The 14084-nt window shown below is 39.6% G+C and overlaps 1 protein-coding gene across 2 annotated transcripts in view; it reads left to right on the top strand.

The window, feature by feature from the left end:
- Positions 1 to 80: 80 nt before the first annotated feature.
- Positions 81 to 14084, top strand: part of wnt2bb (wingless-type MMTV integration site family, member 2Bb) — a 46833-nt gene continuing 32829 nt past the window's right edge. Inside the window, exon 1 of one of the 2 annotated variants that reach the window (XM_073867778.1) lies at positions 81 to 212. The gene's annotated coding sequence lies outside the window, so the exon portion shown is untranslated. Of the gene's footprint in view, positions 245 to 14084 lie in introns of both variants that reach the window. The other variant, XM_073867777.1, reaches the window with a different exon arrangement.

Raw genomic sequence — 14084 nt, 5'->3', positions numbered from 1 at the left:
ACACACACACACACACACACTTAAATTTTTTTTTAGTAAAAACTCTTTTTTGATTACTGCAGAAATTCTACTTTTGAGTTTTACAGATGACATATTCTAACAGATAAAGTCACAGAGTGAGGTTTGAGAGGAAGTGGCCTGGTAGATCAGAGAAGTACACCCCAAAAGACAGACTTCCGTGCAAAGAAATGTGTGTGGAGCTTCAAGTGATGGTCAGTCATAGTTAAATACGGTACTTTATCAGGTATTTCACCACACTATTAACAAACAATAGCACTATTACTGTAGTTACCCAAAATTTTTTTCGCAGAATATTCAAACTGATTTACAGCACATTTAGGGAGCCTTTAAATGTAATTTCATAAAATGGAATAATGTTGAGTATTAGGATTTCTTTTGATATAAATATATTTGATAATTTGATATATCTGACTTTGATATAGAACTGCTTGAATATATGCCTGTTTTATTTTATAAAATATCCATACGTGTAAGATAGAGTTGTTCATTGTTTTTGAAGTTTGTTGTGAGTGCATGGGACCTGAACTTGTATGTTTCACATTCCAACTGCCAAAATCAAAAATATCAAAGAAAACTAAAAAATAAACTGATGTAACAGTACCCAGAAATAAGCAACTGCAACATCAAGTCAATGAGAAATTAATTCTGTCAGCATCCTGTTCTCGTGTTGGTCAGACCACAAGCCTTCAATCACATCACAGGCAACTCTGTCCCTTGCCAATACAGTAAACAGAGAATAAACCATCTTGACAACACACCACACATTTCACACCACATGCAAGTTGCATTTCCTCCGGGGTCCTACTCTAACTCTTCCTCATCATCTTCCTCCTCATCTACTATCTCTATCTCTTAGATTGTTTTCATTCATTGTTAGTATAAACATACTACACACATGTAAGCTCTGAGCTGGTTAATATTGTTTACAATTGATCAAATGTTTATGCAACAGGGAATTAGTTCAGAGAATTGGGTATAGTGTTTTAGCAATTCAGGAAAACTGTAAACTTCACGGATATGTTTGGCTGTAGTAACCTTATCCAACACTAGATGTCACTCTTAACATTTTATACCAGTTATGGCCAAAAGATAATTAAGTAATCATCTAAATTTAGTTCAGAAGTAGCAGATTCTATATTTACCTGTCTATAATTTACATTTATCTGACCAGTATATAATTTGTCAGTATCAGTATCTGGTTTATTGTTTTTTATTCCCTACCCCTCCAAACACACTCTCTCACTCTGATAAAGGTGATATGGGTGGATAGATGTTAAGAGTTTGTCTGTCTGTGGTAAAGAGGCTGCTTGAGGTTCTTATCATTTCCTGCGTTTGCCTCTTATAACCCAGACAGACTGAAGAGCCCCTCTTCAGCTGCATGCCCTCCCCAGGATGAGTGCACCCTGCCAGACCAACACACCATCAATTGGCCCTTATCTCCACCTGTGGAGGAATTCTCCGGCCATATAAGCCAGTCTCTAACTACTGTGTGTAAATTAAATAGAAGAGAGCAAGTGTGCTGTAGCCGGTGTGCGTCTGTGTGTATTAGAAATTGTGACTGTGTATGCGTTTGTGCTTCTGTACGCAGATTGAACGAAGGCTGGTGTGTCTGTCTTGGGTGTCCTCTTAAAAGTTGTTAGTGGTGCTCTTGTCTTTCTGACTTTAATGCTTTAAGGGTCCAGTTTTATAGACTGTTTGGACTGATAATGTCTTTGTTTACAAGCTCTACCTTTATTTACAACACTGTTTACGAGCTATTCTTCCTCTTAGTGATGGGAAAGAGAGCAGAGAGGGAGGAGGGAGGGTGGGAGATGAGAGAAGAGGAACGAGTGTTTGAGGAATGCAAAGTGCTGATGGACAGGTTATGGGCTGTATATGTGTAAATGCGTGTTATAGATTGTAAAACTGGGAAGTCATGAGAAGGTTAAAAGCCATGTTGTACTTCCCAAAAAAGCCATTTATAGATCAAAGAAGGGTTTGCCTGGTACTTCTTTTGTATGACTCCGAGTTCCTTGTGTGACAGTGAACTGATCCAGTTTTTTTATATAGTACGACTAGGAGTTTGTTTAAGACAGTGTTGGTCTTGAGCAGGATTAATCCTGCTCCTTTAGCTGATCCCTTTTTTTAAGTTGATCCTTTTTTGAGATTATCTTTCTCCTTGATATGTTCACTCTGGCATTGCCTAGCTGATCTGTCTTTATGCCAATCTTTCTTTTTGATCTGAACTTTTTGGATTTGCCACAGTAGGAGGAACCTGAATGATATCACTGTGTTTCCAACATTAAGATAAACAATTTTCATTTGCTGTGGCTTATTTACATTGAGGGACAAATGTATGCAACAATGCAATTGCTGCGCTAGAGCATTTTTATGAGAACTGTTGGATGTATTTTAATAGGTTCTGAAAAAAATCTTTAATATTAGCCTTATGTTTACTATTATTGATCTCTTAATCATACATTGTGAACAGTTGAATACCTTGAATGTCAATTATAGTGTCTATTTCTTAACAAAACAGCAGAATATGTACATTATTTTCCCCCAGTGTAAATAAAGTATGTATTTGTCATTGTCAATTACACTGTATATTTTGTGTTTTTCTTTTTGATTCATGTATGTTGTAATGCACTGTTTTGTTTATTTATTGATTGATTTTTAGGAAAATGAGCTGACCTCTGTTCATAAGCTGATCACTCTTATTGATACCTGTTCTTGAACTGCTGATCTTTCTTCTTTTTGAGCTGATCTCCCATCTTTGATCTAAGCTCATCACTCTTTCTGAGCTGAACTCCTATCTTGAGATGATCTTTCTTCTTAAGTTGATCACTCTTCTTGAGCTGGTCATCTTTGTTCATGAGCTGATCTTTATTCTTGAACTGCTGATCTTTCTTCTTAAGGTAATCCTTTTTTTTAGCTGATCTCCCATTCTGAGCTGATCTAAGCTGATCACTCTTGTTAAGCTGATCTCCCATCTAGAGCTGATCTCTCTTCTTAAATTGATTAATTTACTAGTGTTAATCCCTCTTGAGCTGATCGCTCTTCTTGAGCTGATGTCCTATCTTGAGCTGATTCCTTTCCTTGAGCTTATCCCTCTTGATCTGATCTCTCTTCTTAGGCTGATATCTTTTCTTGAGCTGATCCGTCTTGAGCTAATCTCTCTTCTTAGGCTGATATCTTTTCTTGAGCTGATCCCTCTTGAGCTGATCTCTCTTCTTAGGCTTTTATCTCTCTTGATCTGACCCCTCTTGAGCTGATCTCTTCTCTTGAGCTGATCCATCTTCTTAAGCGGATTTCTCTGCTTGAGCTGATCCCTCTTGAGCTGATCTCTGTTCTTAGGCTGATATCTTTTCTTGAGCTGATCCCCCTTGAGCTGATCTCTCTTCTTAGGCTTATATCTCTCTTGATCTGACCCCTCTTGTGCTGATCTCTTCTCTTGAGCTGATCCATCTTCTTAAGCGGATTTCTCTGCTTGAGCTGATCCCTCTTGAGCTGATCTCTGTTCTTAGGCTGATATCTCTCTTGATCTGACCCCTCTTGAGCTGATTTCTTCTCTTGAGCTGATCCATCTTCTTAAGCGGATTTCTCTGCTTGAGCTGATCCCTCTTGAGCTGATCTCTGTTCTTAGGCTGATATCTTTTCTTGAGCTGATCCCTCTTGAGCTGATCTCTCTTCTTAGGCTGATATCTTTTCTTGAGCTGATCCCTCTTGAACTGATCTCTCTTCTTAGGCTTATATCTCTCTTGATCTGACCCCTCTTGAGATGATCTCTTCTCTTGAGCTGATCCATCTTGAGCTGATCTCTCTTCTTAGGCTTATATCTCTCTTGATCTGACCCCTCTTGAGCTGATCTCTTCTCTTGAGCTGATCCATCTTCTTAAGCTGATTTCTCTGCTTCTTTTGAGGTGATCTTTCTTTTTGATCTGATCCCTTTTCTTAAGATAATCTCTTTGCTTGAGCTGATCCATCTTCAGCTGGCCTCTCTTTTTGAGCCAATCCCTCTTAAGCTGATCTCTCTTCTTAAGCTGATCTCTCTTGTTGAGGGGACCTCTCTTAAACTGATCTTCATTTTTGAGCTGATCCCTCTTGAGCTGATCTATCATCTTGATTTTATCTCTCTTCTGCTTGAGTTGATCCCTATTCAGCTGATCTCTCTGCTTGAGCTGATCTTTTTTCTTCTTGATCTGATCCCTTTTCTTCAGCTGATCTCTCTGCTTGAGCTGATCCCTCTTCAGTTGATCTTTTTTCTTCTTGATCTGATCCCTTTTCTTAAGCTGATCTCTCTGCTTCAGCCAATTCCTCTTCTTTCATAAGCTGATCCCTCTTCAGCTGATCTCACTTTTAGAGCCAATCCTTTTTGAGCTGATCTCCCGTCTTCAGCTGATCCCTCTTGAGCTGATCTCTCTTCTTGATCTGATCCCTCTACTTAAGCAGATCGCTCTGCTTGAATGGACCCCTCTTCAGCTGATCTCTCTGCTTGAGCTGATCTCTCTTGAGCTGATCTCTCTGCTTTAGCTGATCCCTCTTGAGCTGATCTCTCTGCTTGAGCTGATCCCTCTTGAGCTGATCTCCCTTCTTCAGCTGATCCCTCTTGAGCTGATCTCTCTTCTTAAGCTGATCACTCTGCTCGAGTGGATCCCTCTTTAGCTGATCTCTCTGATTGAGCTGATCTCTCTTCAGCTGATCTCTCTTTTTGAGCCAATCCATTTTCTTAAGATGATCCCTCTCCTTGAGTGACAGTGATTCTTTTCCTGCATAGTTCAGACTCTCTCTATAACAGTAATGGATCCCTCCTCTATGTAACTCTCTTTCTTGTCTCTTTCCTGCTCTAATAGATGGTAAAATGTCTGTGTGAACAGTGCAGTGGGATAAAGAGCAGAAAAAATGTTTATAAAACTGTGATCTATCGACCATTAACAACATGCGTAAAGCAGCCAACCCACATAGCTCAGCATGACTCTGCACACCATGGAATATATCATTGCATGATAAATGCAACTGTGTAAATGAGAGTGCTGCGTGTATGTGTGTTTTAATATGCATGTGTGAGGCAAGGCTGGTTTGTCTCATATACATTTTGTTACATAAGACATGAGTGTATGCCTGCCTTGTTTGTCTGCATGCTTGTGTATGTGTGTGGAGTGCAATGGGATTATTATATTAGCTAATAGGAGTACGTTAGATTTAGGATCAAGTTTTTGACACATTGCCCCCATGTCACCCCCATACATTTGTGGAATCAAGACGTGTGTCTTAGCGATTTATAAAAGTTTGAAACAAATAAAAAAAATAAAAAGCCTGGCCACGAATGTGCCAGCCAAAACCTACATAACCTGTGAAATTGTTTTGGTTGGATGAGCTTGGACTGCTGAATTGTCATGATCTTTTATGTGTTATACGCCTGGATTCAAAGATAGGCCTGTGTTATCACTGCCGGGCCACAGAATCAGACAACACCTGCAAAGGGCACATGCAAACAAACACTCACTAAGAGTACAGATCTGTGTGAAGAGTGAGAGCTGGCAGGTGAAAAGAAACAAATGTCAAGTAGCAGGAATCACAACAGCTGGACAAAAATAATTTATACACTGCAGAGGTGTGTGTGTGTGTGTGTGTGTGTGAGAGAGAGAGAGAGAGAGAGGCTGTAACCTTCAGTGTTCATGTTGTACAGTCTTTGAGAACATTTGTATTATTGCATTATAGTAAGATAAATGCTCAGAAAAGAGAAATACATGATGGTTGTTGGCAACTAACTGGCTAGCTAACTCTATCTGTTGAGTGGAAAAAATACAAGCAAGGCAAAACAGGAGAAATACGTCTTGCCTTGCATATGCTGTTTTTCCTTGTTGTATTGTTGGTTGTTTTTGTCTTTTTGTTTATTCTGAGTAATGACATCTAGACGTAAAATGCTTTGATTGCAAATGTACCGACTCATGTGACAGCTGTGTGGTGTGATGTTATGGTTTTGTGCTGTGCTGTATTGTGACATGTGGTATAATTAGGTATGTGCTGACCTCAAAGTGATGTGTTGACCTGTAGTGTTTTATATTGTGTAATGATATGCTCTGCTTTGCTGCGTAAAGGTTTGGGTTAAGTTGTGTTATGTGATGTTTTGTGTAATATTGTGTTATGCTTCGCTTTGCCAAGTGTTGTAAAGTGTTATGCTATGTTGTGTTATGCTCTGCTGTGATATGTGATTTGTTGTGTTATGCTGAGCTACTCTGTGTGAGATGTTGTGCTGTATTGTTATGCTGTGCTATGTGATGTGTTGTTACGTATTGTGCTGTGTTATGCTTAGTGATGGGGACGAGACCGCCTATGCCGATTCCGATTCAAGACCGAGTTTTGAAGGGTCAAGACCGAGTTAAGACCGAGTCCATTGGTTTTCAAATATAGTCGAGTCCAAATCAAGACCGAATCTTTGAGGATGCAAGTCTGAGTTGAAACCGAGTCGAGACCAAGACCATAAAAACATGTCAGTTTTCATATTCATGATTTAATATCACCCCAGTTAATAATCAACAGTTAGGCCTACAGACTAAGCTAGATTGGGAATTGTTTAGAGGAGCAGTCTTAAAATCCCTACTGAAAAATCCAGCTAAGACCAGCATAAGCTGGTGAGCTGGTTTTAGCTGGTCTCCAGCTTGGTTTTGCTGGTGTAGGAAGCTGGTTTTGATGGTGTAGCAAGCTGGTCTAGCTGTGTTTTGGTCACTTTTTAAGGTGGTCTAGCTGGACTTAGCTGGTCAGGCTGAAAGACCAGCTGGCCCAACAGCATGACCAGCTTTGTCAGGCTGGAAGGACCAGGGTAAACCACCTTAAACCAGCTAAAACCAGCTACTAGCTTATGCTGGTATTAGCTGGATTTTTCAGTAGGGATCTTAATATGGACTACCACATGCATCATCTTCTGCCTATTTTTCTAGAGATAAATAAATGGCTCTGATGGCAGTATCTTTTCATTGCATCATGGGATGTCATTTTCAAATAATGCCCATCAACATTGCATTTTATTATTATGTGTTGTGTGTTTTTTAAATGCGTTGGTCTCGAGGGCTCTGTCTGAAATTACGAGTCCTTCTCCTCCCACTGTGGTCCGAGACTGAGTCTTTGAAGGAACAAGTCTGAGACGTGTCCGAGAAAGCAGAAATCGGTCTCGGCTAGGTGATATGTTGTGCTGTGTTATGCTGTGCTAGGTGATATGTTGTGCTGTGTTATGTTATGCTATTTGAGATGTTGGGCTGTTTTGTGTTGTGTTATGCTGGACTTATGTGGTGTGATGTGTTATGTTGTGCTATTTGACATGTTGGGCTGGTTTGTGTGTTATATGTTGCTACCTGAAACGCTGGACTGTTTGCTGTATTGTGTTGTGTTAGGCTGTGCTACTGTGTGAGATGTTGTGCTGTATTGCATTGTGTTGTGTTATGTTGATGTGTTGTTTCGTATTGTGTGGTGTTATGCTATTTGAGAATGTTGGGCTGTTTTTGTTGTGTTTTCTGTGGACTATGTGATGTGGGGTGCTGTATTGTGTTGTTATGCTCTGCTATGTGATTTGTTGATGTGTTATGTTGTGCTATTTGAAATGCTGGGCCGGTTTGTGTGTTATGTGTTGCTATGTGAAATGCTGGGCTGTTTGTGATGTATTATATTGTGTTTGTATTATATATGTCATGTGTTTTGTTGTGATTTGAGATATTGGGCTGTGTTGTTTTTTGTTGTCGTGTTACGCAAAATGCTGGCCTGTTTGTGCATTGGGTTGTTTATGCTTTGCTGTGTGATGTGTTGTGCTAGATTGTGTTTTGTTAGGTTACGCTGGACTATGTGATGTGTTGTGCTGTATTGTGTTGTGCTGCGTGTGTCTCTGTCTCTCTCAGTTGGCTGTCCACGGGTGTGATGAGGTGTGAAGTAACACGATCGGTTGTTTACAAACAGACATGCGGACTGACAGGGTGATGCTCTTGTTGTTTGTGTTTTGCGTTCCAGCGAGGCTGGCGGACACTGACCCAGGGTGAGAGGAGTCGTCGGGAGCGGGGAGTGTTTGAAAAGATGCAGATAAGTCGAGAGAAACATTCCGAACGCTGACCGGAGGCGTATAAGAAGCAGAACACTCACACAGGATCAGATCCGACCTCTGCTTTTACTCCGACGGTCCGGACCAAAGAACACGTTTTGCTTGGACTTGTGCCACAGCTACCTATGTTTTAGAGAGGACTGCAAATTATTTAAGCAATATGAGCTGAGAAATTGCACTATATTGTAAATGTAGTTAGGTCAGTAACAATAATCATCAGTGCTGGAATACGAAAAGTAGCTTGGTGAAGAGGTCATAGCAGTCACTTATTGTGTATAATGTAAAAAAGAGCAAAAATACAGGGCTGGTGTCACGGTGGGTGGGGGTTTGGGACGTAAGGGGGCATCGCCCCATCACCGGCACTATCCCACCCCCTCAGATCACCATAAAATGTGCTATTTAAAATCAAAATTTGCCTAGTGTAATGTCTTCCTAGAGTGAATAATAAGCTAAAATAACAATATTTTAGTTAAGGACAGTCTGTGAGGCAAGGTCGAATTTTTATTGGTCGCTTAACTAAGCGTGCTTCCCCACCCTAATAACATTACGTAAAATTCTTGCAAACACGAAGGCTACCAACATTTCATAATTTCAAGGTTGTATATTGCACTAACTAATTTCACCATGGACATTCGAAAATGGATTTAAAAGAAAGAACTACAGCAAAGCCACTACCAATGCCACTGCTAATATGTGCGTGTTTTTTATTTTGTATATATTAAGATTGTTCAGAGCTCTGTACGTTGCTCACTATAGCTGCAGTTTTTGTGGTTGAATTAGCGAGATTTTTGTTTATAATGCGTTAAAACTTAAAGGGGTGGTTCAATGGTATTTCAAGCATTCTGACTTATTTACACAGTTATAGAGTTGTTTCCTCATGCTAAACATAGGCAAAGTGTCAAAAAAGCAGTTGGGCGTGTTACAGAGTATTTCTGTGCCAAATGCACTTTGCCAGGGTTCTTACAAGTTTCGGAAAGTTTTTTCGATTACAGGTCTAGCTGACGTTTCAGGGGTTTCTATACGTATCACTTCTTTATATGGGCACTTCCACCGGAAAACCCCGCCCACCCGTCAATAAGCGGAGGACGCTAGAACTTGCAAACATTATATCACGCGACACAGCTTTGTTTAATTTCAAAACTCAACAATGGCATGAAAGAAGAATGGATATAGTTTAAAGGGGACAGAGAATGAAAAAACATTTTTACCTTGTCTTTGCTGAATAATGGTAGTCTACCCGCATTCACGAACATACAAAAAGTGCTAGACATGCTAAACATCTCAGTCTCATAAAAATTCCTCTTTTAGAAATGTCAGCTAGAAAACGGCCCAATCTGAAAAACTGATGCTTATGACATCTCACTGCCCCTCCACTTTAAAATAATTGGCTACATTTTTTGAGTGGCAGCAAAGTCAGCCAATCAGTAATGAGTTTACAAGTTAAGCCAGTAGGGGGAGCCAAATAGGTGCAAAACCACTTGTTTTAAACCCCCCACCCTAATAGAGCTATCTGAGAGAGGTTTTTAGGAAGCTTCTAAGGCATTACAGACCCAAACAAAAAAATTTTGTCTACATGTCACATCACAGAACAAGGATAAATACTCCGTTCAATCATTCTATGTCACCTTTAACTCTTTCCCCGCCATTGATGAGATATCTCGTCAATCAAGAGAAAACGCTTCCCCGCCAATGACGAGTATTTCCGTCTTTCCGCAATACCGCTATTATCCACTAGGTGGCGCCCCTTCCGCAACTTTTTAAAACCGGAAGTATTGCCCTCTGGCAAGCTGCTGCATGTCCGTGTCTGTTTTAAAGATCACTCTGAATGGGATCTCTATGAAAAGTCTGTCACAAAAATGGAATTATCTCTGCTTTTTGCTCAAAATGTGGTGTTTTTGCAGAAACCTACCCATATTCAAAAGCTGATTACAAAAGAACTACTGAAGGTAGGATAAAACAGTTTTTTTTGTTTGAAAGCAGAGGGTCTGTTCTTTCATTTGGTATATTGTATGTTTATATATTTGAAGAAGAACATTTTCTGGAAGGCTGGCGCTGGCTGACAACTTTTTTAAAAAACGCTGGCGGTGAAAGAGTTAATATCCCCGGTAGCAGCAGAGTTTTGCGTGTGTGTTTGATGCACTGGATTTTCCCAACCGGGTCACGAGTTGCATGCGGTTGGAAATAGGCGCGTGCATATTATATAAATGACACAAACATGTAGTGAATCATAAGTTATAAGTGTTGTATAGTGTTGCATGACTCGTACTCGCTCCTCCCGCGGTAGTAACTCCTCCTTCTTCATTTTTTCATACGTTATCGGAAAGATTCGGTAAAGCTAATCTTTCTTTTATAAATCTGATTAAACTAATGACTCTTCGGAGATATAAAGGATGTTATACTACTCTATACTCTATAGGATTAAAATCAGACATGCAGAAACAGCTTGTGTTACGTGGGCTTTAAGAAACGTACCAAAGCTATGTATTTTCTAGCTGGGAGAATTATTTGCATTCATGTGATCGCCCCCTCTCGATATTTCAGACGCCCCCTCATGAGCGCTCGGCACTTCAAAAATAATGTTTGTTTTCAAACAGTTTTTCCAGTTTCTCCCACCTGGTCATTCAAGGAAACAGTCCCATCCCAAATTTGGGACCTATGGTTGCTGTGTCAGACTTGTTAGCAAGTAAATAAGTTTTCTCAAAGTTATAAATGGATTATATGTTGCCTCTGCATGATTAATAGAAAATAGTGAATGTGGTTGTGAGGAACACAGCTAGAGATGACATCACAACCTGTCAAACAACACAGCCACATCACAGAGACACAAACAGAGAGAGAGAATTAAAAGAGAGAAGGGTAAAGAGGGTACAGTATGTAGAGTCGGACCACCGTGGGTTATATTAGAAGCACATGGTGGGTGGGGGGCAGACCGTGTTCTGGATTAAAAGCTGTGGAACGGCACAACCAGGCCTCTGAGATCTGCGTAATCTATAACAGACCAGACCACTTCGACCTCCCCCTTCTCTCTTTTATCTCTTTTTCTCTTATTTCTCAGTGTAATCTTTCTCCAGAGGAGAAGAGAGACATAATTTTGAAGATTTTTGTTCAAACATTAAAATGCGCTATTAAGATGTATTTGGTTCAATCTAATCCAAGCGGACAACACCCAAATTGCCCAAAAAAAATTGATAATTTGTGAACACCTGCTTGCTGACCAGAAGTGGCGGCCAGTGACTTCTTTTTTTGAAGCCGAACGATGCGAAGTTCGTCACAACATGTATGTAGCCCGTCAAGTGCCTAAAGGGTTCATGATAAAAGAGACGCTCGCGTTTGTCAGATACTCGCATAATCTCATGCGTAATCAGAGTTTACTGTTAAGGGAGTGTCTTGCGTGTATTTTGTGAACGTGAGCGTCTATTTTATCATAAACAGTTTTGATGCGTGTGCAGCATGCACTTATTTTTACAAAACATGTGATGCACATGGTTCACACGATGCAACAAACACATATTTTGAAAACACGAGCAACACACATGACACTCCTAACACATATTTTGAATTTGCGCCCCTCGGAAGTGCAGTCACCAAATACTGTGCTGAAGCAAGGGTTGCAAACTTTGAGGTTAAATATTTCTTTATACGAAGATGAATCATCCCATTGAGATATTTGGGGGAAAATCTGAATACAAGTAATCACAGGAGATACAAATATACAGTTGGAATCCTCTCGGCAAGCAACTTTGCATTTAAATAGCATCTACTTGCCATTTAAACACATGTAACCAAGCTTATTTTGACTAAAAGCAGGTTACTTACATATATGTATAGCAGGACTATATCATGTCTATAGATGGTGAGCTTTATGCTTGGCTAATACCAGTGAGCTACTGTATACTGACCTGCATGAAAACAGAAGACTGGTGTGAATTTAAATACCAGTTTGTCTCCTGACCAATGCAGATAGGGAAATCATTCAGAAACCCATCTGAAAACAGTTAATTCATGCATAATCTCTTGTTCCATCAAATTGCAGGCATTTTGTTTTAAATGGGAACAGTGAGGAGAAGATCGCCATGATGGAGTGATGTGGTCAGTGGCCTCTCTCTCTCTCTTTCCCTCTCAGGTGAAATATGGCTTGAGTTGGGTAAAAGTTTTTTGGCCTCCTCCGCAGCTGACTTCATTTGAAATGGAGAATGGTTTCATGCTGCTCGCGAAATCATAACTCAGGCAGGCAGGAGGTGAAGTCAGACACTGGCCAGAAACGAGGCCCAGAGATTTGAGATGCTCAGTCTGTCTTCTCTGCAGGTACGGAGAACAGCACCAAAGACGCACACCAAAGAGTCCATCTCAGGTCAAAGTCCATGTCCTCAGAGCAGCCTGCTTTCTTACACAACCCATCTCTCACTGATACCTAACCGAGCCAGAGTGTCTTTCCCTTAAACATCTGTGTTTGAGAGAAGAGTTAGGACCACATTTATGTAGTTCAGGCTGAACTCTGAGCATTGAAAAACTTGAAGCTTAATTAGATGTGTATGTATCTATTTGTGTATTTGCCTGTCTGTCCGACTATCAGTCCATTGCCTGTCAGTCGATCATCTGTCAAGTATTGATCTTCGTTCTGAATGTTCTTCCAACTCATGTGAAGCAAAGATAAAAACACAGAGAGATACCTCCTCTGTTCTATCACATCAAAATGACATCAGCAGATAAATATCACCGTCCCAGGAAACAAAGGTACTTCGATTCTCTAATATCACCTGCCAATAGTTTTAACGCGAAGTCAAGAACTCTTGCCAAAGGCGATATCTCTCTTTCTCCCTTTCCAAACGCCTTTTTCTTGCTCTTGCTCTTTCGCTCTCTCTTTCTCTCTCTTACACTCACACCATTTGTCTATGGAGAATGATGAAAGAAACACAAATCATTTAGCCATAGCCGTTCAGAGGAATAACAGTTTGATTTTTGGAAAAATGATTTCTCGAAGTGATATCTGGCAAGGCTGATGAAATATGAACACTTCTAAGCTCGGATCTCTCTATCAGATGCAATCCGCAAAAATTGGAATATTTTGGACCTTCTCTGTTAAATTAGATATATCTAATTTGCATAAACTATGAAAAGATTTAGTCTGGGATTTAGTCTTACTTGCAATGTACATTTCTTAACATATTTTATGCATCTGTTGATTTAACTCACTATTGCACCAAACCTGTCAAAGATCCATTGCAAATATTTGACCTAGAAAAACAATCTCGGGAAAACGTATTGATTAAAAAAATGTAATTAGATATGTAATATACTGAACCGTAATTGTTAGAATAAAAGGCGGACACTACTTGAGTATTTTAAGTAAATTTTTCAAGCATCTGTGCTTTATCAGAGTGTTTGTCTCGGGAGCAAATTACTTTACTAAAAAATGTTCACTACCTGCTACACTGTAAAAAAACTCTGTAGAAATGACAGTGTTATTACAGCTGCGTTTCCGGTCTCTTAACGTAGATTTAAATTTATGTTATTGAGTTTGTTCAAAGTTAAATAAATTTTAAATATTAACAACTCTTTGTCTTTACAGAGTAAAACAAAAAAGCAACATCAAGCAAAACATTCTGGGAAACGAAATCTGAAGCAAAAAACAGAAAAAGGTTGATGATGATTTCTGGTTCCCAGAATGCTTTGCATGAGGCTGTTGTTGTATGGTTTTGTTCTTTAAAGATAGAGACTTGTTAATGTTTGAAGATTTATGTAACTTTGAACAATCTCTTGCCAGTAAATGACATAGATGGAAATTCAATCTACGGTAAGTTGCCGGCAACCCAGCTGCAATAACATTGTAATTTCTATGGAAAACTTTGCTGCCTTAAAATTTTTTGCCGAATCAACTTGGATTTACAAGTCATTTCAACTTACTCTTATTTATCTTGACTACAGATGAGTTGTTATAACTACAGGTGAGTTGTTATAACTTATAAATTTAAGTTGACTTTTCTCAACTATATTTTAT

The sequence above is a fragment of the Misgurnus anguillicaudatus genome, chromosome 5, assembly GCF_027580225.2.
Source record: "Misgurnus anguillicaudatus chromosome 5, ASM2758022v2, whole genome shotgun sequence".
Lineage (NCBI taxonomy): Eukaryota > Metazoa > Chordata > Actinopteri > Cypriniformes > Cobitidae > Misgurnus > Misgurnus anguillicaudatus.
Note: the sequence above shows the minus strand (reverse complement) of the source record. Positions and strands in the feature narration are given on the sequence as shown.